At 31.4% G+C, this 7501-nt stretch overlaps 1 non-coding gene across 1 annotated transcript; it reads right to left on the bottom strand.

Moving 5' to 3' along the window:
* Positions 1–5714: 5714 nt before the first annotated feature.
* Positions 5715–5827, bottom strand: LOC131070379 (U5 spliceosomal RNA). The gene has a single exon (XR_009112310.2). It is a non-coding gene; the product is annotated as a U5 spliceosomal RNA (small nuclear RNA).
* Between the last annotated feature and the right edge of the window lie 1674 nt (positions 5828–7501).

Below are 7501 nucleotides of genomic sequence, written 5' to 3'. Positions count from 1 at the left end.
CGAGCGGTTATCTAACCAAATGAGATGTCGGTCTATTGCAATACCTTTCTCCTGCAAGAACTCAAAAAAATTCTCGAAACAATGTTATACATACTCAGAGGATTGAGATCTATTACTGAACTCATATAAAAATGATACTCCCTTATTATCTTCCTATCCTCGTCTATTCTACCAAGGGCATGTCTATGTGTCATGTGAACAAAAATAACAATTTGAATGGAATTGTAATACTGAGCTTGTACCTCATTTTGTGGTTGTAATGTGTACTTTTCTACAAAATCAACCACTGATATAATAGTGCCAGTCGAGAAAGAGTTCTTAGGCACCCTGAATTACTAATCCAACCACTGAGACCTATGGGTATGCCTTGCATACTTGTGGAAAATATTTTCCTTAAAATATTAAATAAAATCAACAAAACTAACTTCTCTGGAGACCAGCTTGCATCTAGAACCTTCACCTCCACTCTTCAAAGTATATTTGACTATCTCATATCTCTTTTACTCAATACTATTTCCAAATTCGTGTTCGCTACCCTCATGAAAACACAAAACAAACTTTGCAAGCCACCACATTGGGAGCACTTCTCATTTAAACAATCATTTCTGTAGAAAAAGAATCCATCATCTCTAGGACATTAAAATAGATCTATCAAGTCTCTTGATAATCTCAGAAGTGGCATTGCACCACACTCCTACAACATTTTGTTAGTATGCAAAGTATAATGAATATAGCATAGAATTTCATAGTACATTGAAAACTCCACATGTTATTTCCAACAACAAGTATTATGAATCTTAAGAGGTACACAATAAAATGGCTTCAAAGATTCAAAATCCCTTTGTGAGATTTGTAAAGTTGGATGTGTTTCACAAAACCTTTTGTACAACTTTATTTGGCTTGATTCCAATAAATGTTTAGGATGCAATATGCAGTCTCGATTGTCAATTCTTAACTTTAAAATATCCTTTAAATTTGGTGATACTCTAGAGTTATAGTGCCAAAATTATTGAATTTCCTAGTTTACATTATCAATCAACTTCTTATCAACACGTGAAAGCCTCCCACCAAAATCCCATGTATTATTTTGAAGAGGATCATCGAGTCTTTCTCTTCTTGCAAATGCTCTATCCAAAGTTTTACAATTTATGTTCAAATCAACACAAGTTTGTCTCATAAAGCGAGCCTTTCTCAAATGATGGCTTACTAAGGAGGTTGTAATCACTCTCTGAGAAGATGTCTTATCTTTTTCCTTTATATTCTTTCTAATAAAATTAAGAGCATTAAAAATATTTTTGACAATAATAATTTTTTCTCCATCTTCTTGTTCACACAAATCTTTAATTTGGCTAGCAAAGGTCTCATCTTTTGCATCTTTAGCAATTGAACAAAAATTTGGCATTGTTGGTCAATGTCTTATTGCTAAAATATTGGTTGAAAATTTGTGTAGCCCACAATCGAACAGTTCATGTTGACCTCTTGCCTTCAAGATTGTCTATAATGTTCTCATCAATTTCAAGTAACCATTTTGGGGTTCTTGAAGGTCTTAAATTTGTAATTTGTCTTTCTTCCATGAGAGAGTCTTAATTTCTCATGTAATTCATTATTACATAATATTCACTTGGTTCAACATTTCCATCTTCAATGTCAATTCCAAAATTTTCACCTTCAATGTCAGTTCCAACATTTTCACCTTCAATGTCAATTCCCACATTTTCACTTTCAATTCCCAAATTTTCATTTCCAAATTCAATATCATATTGAACATTTTGAATATCATTTTCATTCCCAATTTGAATATCATGTTCAACATTTCCAATATCAATATCTACATTTTTATTTTCATTTTCAATATCTTGCTCAACATTTGCATATTCAATTTCCTCTTCAATTGAAATAACAAATTTGCAGAGGCTTCACCAATATTTGACATACCTTGTCTTCTCTTCCTATGACTTTTTCTATCTCTTTGTCTATATGCTTCGGGAAAACTTTCTTTTACGTTTATGCTTTCAATGACTGTTGCTCCCTATTATACCTCCACAAAGATGCTAAAAAATAATTGCTAATGTCAAATTTGTCTAGTAGAATCTCAAAAAAGCTAAATTTTGTCATTGTATGTCTGAAAACCCGTGTTTGTCCCCTGAAAAAATAATGTAGAGACCATTGGAATTCACAAAATGACCCACTATCATATTTTGTGTGGCCCAGGTATTAGATATCCGATTCAAAATAGATATTCAATATTTAAACATTTTTTTTATGAGCACCAACATTTTCGTTGGCACCCAAATGGAAAGGGATCATATATCGGATAAATATCTAATATTTGATATCTTTCCATATAGGAAGAGTGATAGAGAGAAGGGGGGAGATAGGGAGAGAAGGGGGAGAGGGGGAGAGGAGGGAAAAAGGAGAGGGAGGTAGAGAGTGAGAGAGAGAGAGAGAAGTGGAACTTAGGAATAGGGAGAGGGAGAGGGAGAGAGTAGCGGGAGACATAAGGAGAGAGAGAGAGAGAGAGAGAGAGAGAGAGAGAGAGAGAGAGAGAGAGAGAGAGAGAGAGAGAGAGAGAGAGATATTATAATTAGGGGGGAGAGGGGAGGGGATTGAGGTATATCTCCCTCTCCCTTTCCCCTTCTCTCCCTATCTAGATCACTTTCCCCTTATCCCTTTCCAACCCCCCCTCTCTCTCTCTTTATCTCTCTCACCTCTCTCTCTATAGATCTCTTTACCCTTCTCTCCCTATCTCACCCTCTCCCTTTCCCCTTCTCTCCCTATTTAGATCAATTTCCCCTTATCCCTTGCCAACCCCTCTCTCTCTCTCTCTCTCTCTCTCTCTCTCTCTCTCTTCTAAACAAGTTATCGGGCAATGGATATCAGATATTTGATATTTGATGTTTGTGAGAAAGGGTGCCAACCCAAATGTTGGTCCTCTTATGAAAATTTATATTAGTTCGGCCATATTAGATATCAAGTACATATTCGATATCCAATATCTTTTATTATTATCAATATTGTAGACACCTAAAATTGTCTTGTCTAATTTATTTAATTCATCCATTCATCCTCTTCTAAGCCCTTCCTCATTTAAATAAATACTTTTATTTATTTAAATTGTCATTTTCCTAAATTAAATAAATATTTTATTTATTTAATTAATCTCGCTTCTTCTATTAATTAAATAAATCTTTATTTATTTAATTAATTCATTAGCCTTTTCTACCCATGACACATGTCATTCATCTCTTAATTATTCTCTTACCTACTCCTTTTATCATTTAATTATTTCCTCTACCTACTCTTTAATCCTAGTCGACCATTTATCTTTACACCTCTCAATCTTATCCCTTCATTTCTTATAGTATTTTATATCTAAGAGGATTCTTCTTTAATTATCAACCCTAATGACAGAATCAAGCCTTCTTGCGATCAAGCTATCAACCATATTTTCGTTCTTTGTTGAGCTCTTGTGCACACATAAAATCTGAGAGCAAATATATCAAACAAGATCAATGGAGATTGAAACCCTACTAGACATGTGAATGGTATATCTTGTTTTATTATTATTTATTTGCATGATCTTAGGTATCTCTATTGGTATTGGTGATTATTTCATTGTAGGACCTAGATTGTCTATGGTTGGATCTTTATGGTTTTACAATAGATTATTATAATCACTTTTCACCATATACAAATATATTTATAAAAATATTGTACTAATATTAATATATAGTATATATTATTATATTATATATTAATATTAAAATATATTTTATATTATTAATTATATTTATAATAAAAAAAAGTCGGATATCAGATTTGTATCCGATATCCGATTTTATCAAATATTTGATTCCTCTTACATAAATCAACAGCCTTGGTATTTGCCTTGGGACATTGTCTGATTTGGCTAGGACATGCAAAACCTGAAAAGTCAACAGAAAAAAATGTGTTTTTGAGTCTTCCTTACGTTTTTCAGACTTCGCCTTGGTGGCAAATGGTCTTTTATTTAGCCGAAATTGATGAAATGAAAAGGGATTTTTAAGCACATTCTCAACTTTCCAGCAGTATAAGTTATGACTTATTTTGACATTAATGAATAATTATTATTTATTTTATAATTGAATTCTAACTAATGTCCTAATTGATAGGCTGACTGAGAAACCGCCTATATAACTTTCAAGCGGTGTCACCTTTTTTTAAATATGAAATATGCATCACATTCTATGCTTAGCATACTATAAGATTTTAAAAAAATTGAAATTCATAAAGTTTTGACAAAGTTAAAGTGGTCAAACATACGAGTTTTTATATTCTGAAAAGTTATAGTAAAAAATTCATAATTAATTACTTACTTAAAAAACAATTACAAAAAAATACGCGTGTCACATTTGGACATGAGTCTTCTAATTATATATAAAATCTTATAAAAAAATACTATGATTTGATTGTGGTTAGGGTGGTTAGATAGACACTTCTTATCTTTTTCCTAAAATTTTAGTACTACTGCATTGAAATTTCAAATTTTCGTCAAATAGTTTTTAAATTTTTTTCAAAAAATAACTAGTAGCTTAGAAATTAAATTCAATTTGCTATAGATTCTATTCTTACTTATTTTGAAAATAATGTTGATAATTTATTCAAATTTTTACATCAAGTTGCCTAACTCTGTTTTTCTGAAATTCCATTGCCACTTAAGAGCCTATTTGGCCCACCATGATCCTACACACCCTATATATCTCTCTTGACCAACATATCTATCTTTGACATTTACATAATCTCACCATGGTGAAGTCTAGATATAGTTTTTTCATTCATTTTATGTAGAATTGTAAGTTTGGATTATCATTACATATTCTTTCTTGTAGTCGAGATACTATTCATCAAATTTCTATTAGTAATTCTAGCAGCCTTAGATCTTAGAATACATCAACTAGGTAAAAAAACATCTTTAAATGAGTCATAAAATGAAGAAGTATTTATGGAACAACCAAAAGGCTACATACAAGAACAAAAAAAGTACTTGGTACACAAGCTTCAAAAGATTTTTTATAGATTAAAATAGTCCTCAAGAGCATGGTATAAATAAACTGGGGAGGGGTTATGGGTTTCATCAAAATGAAGGATGGGTTAGTTGCAATGTTGATTTGAATATATCAAGCATTTTGGTAAGTCAATAACATTTTTAGCTCTATATTTTGGTTCATAGTCTGGATTCACAAGGATACAAAATTTATGATCTCATAAATGTGAGATTCTAGCCATGAGAGATGTCATTTTTATGAAGATTCAGTTTTGTGCAGTAGATAATGTGAGGATGCAAAAATATGAATTTTTGATTGCATGTGTAAAAAACTTGAGCATAAGGATCATAACCCAATTAGACTAATAAGAATGCTTTAACCTATAACTACACAATAGATGGAACCTAATCAAAAGCATCCAAAACTTTATTTAAATGGGTTGTAAAATGAACTATTTATGGAACAACCAAATGGTTACATACAAGAAGAAAAGGAGTAGGTGATAGGCAAGCTTTGAAAGATATTCTATGGACAAGATTATGGTAAGAGTATATAAGGGTGGGGTGATGGATTTTATCAAAATAAAAGATTTATTAGAAGATTCATTTGTTGTAATGTTGATTTGAATGTATACATCAAGCATTTTGGCAAGTCAATGATATTTTTAGCTCTATAAACACTATCAATATGAACACTATCTATAAAGCCTCTAAAAATTGGCGTATGCCGCTTTGAGTGGCCAAGACACGGTATTCTTTAGTAAAAGGCGAAAGAATAGTTCGCTTTGCCTTCACCACGCGGCTCCGTGAGATTTTCATTAAACACTCTGGATGTTATATATCATCTCCATTCATCTTGTGATGCTCAAACCAACGAATGTGGGAGTAGAAGTCAGAAAGTGCAAATGGCATTTCTCAAAGCTGCGAGATTGACAACAAGTCAAAAGATTCAATTCTAACTCCTCACAAATGTCTTCGTTTTCCTTCTTTTTACTTACAGAATGCCTCCATCCAGTTTGTCTGTGCATTGAGAAATACTTAAATCTTTTATGTCCTGCGTCAGACCGAAGATCTGAAGGGGTATGTCTGTTTACATATACCCAAATCCATCAACAATATTAAAAGGTCTGTCTACCATGTATTACACTTTCTATGGATTACAAAGCTTGCATTTTGGTACATTGTGGGGTACACTGACAAATCTTGCTGACTTTACACAGGTGATATTTTCCAATTGTTTCCATCTCATTTCTTTTGTGAATTCATTTACACACTTGAATCTAAAAGGCTTTGAACAGGTTAATTTGAGATCTATTCAAACACTTTTTTCGAGTCATTTTCCACAAGCCCATATTGGCTACTGTTTTTACATGTTATTAAACTGAAATGCTGGGAGAAGAGGAAGTTTAGTCCATGAGAACATTACTACTACTTAACATAATCATCAGTTGGATTACTTTGAAGATCTGACATAAAATTAGACGCTTTCAAAAGTAAAAACTACTCCCTAGCGTTTACGAGATGGGCAGTTGTTTTGTAAAAAGAATAAACTAACTTTACCCAATAATATTAAACGATTGTGCCAATTTGATCCCACATCATTTGCGCTTTCGTATAAGTCAACAAACAATATACAAATTCGCTAACATAGTTAATGAGAGCGGGTGATGAGGACATGAAAAGCAATAGGAGGATTAAAGTTTACTCTAAATTTCAGACTATGCGAAAGCTGATATTGTTGTTCTGAGCCTAATCTTAATGATCTTTTGGATGGTTATAAAACTGTTTATTTCCCTCTTTTTCATGAAATATTTTTATATATAAATACATAAGTTGGTTTAATTAAGAAAATTTTAGATTTTTTTTTTGGGGTTAAAATAGTTTGTGTTACATATGTGTATATGTAAAATTTTGTGTGGGTGCATGTGTCTTTAATTGTAGATGTAAATCATTATATTTATTTTAAATTAATCTATATAAATTAGGTCTAGATATATTCTTCTCTACATATTTATTTAAAGTTTCATATGCTAGATATTCTTGAAAATAACTAATATTTATTATGTTGAATTGTATCTATTATAATTATGGAGCTTAACAATATTGTAAGTAATTTTTTTAAAATGAAAAATGGATATGCTAATAATTTGAATGCAATATATACCTTCAAATCTTTTATTTGCATTTTGAGGAAAATCTTTACAAAGTCAAAAAATTCTATGTTTCCAATCAATCAATAAATAAATATCTGATATGTGATATTTCCTCTTGAAAATTAGTTAGACTTATCTATTTCAGTTCTTTAAAATCTCTTATTGATATTCTCAAATTTCAATGAATAGTCAATGCTCCTATATTGAATGTTGCAAAGTAGAAGTAGAGGAGATCAATCTAGCATTGAAGCATTTTGAAGTGTTTCAATTTGACACCTATCACATATGACTTATCATAAATAAGGAAGATTCATTTTGAGTTGTG

This window comes from Cryptomeria japonica, chromosome 3, assembly GCF_030272615.1.
Source record: "Cryptomeria japonica chromosome 3, Sugi_1.0, whole genome shotgun sequence".
Lineage (NCBI taxonomy): Eukaryota > Viridiplantae > Streptophyta > Pinopsida > Cupressales > Cupressaceae > Cryptomeria > Cryptomeria japonica.
This window is presented reverse-complemented; position numbering and strand designations above follow the sequence as displayed.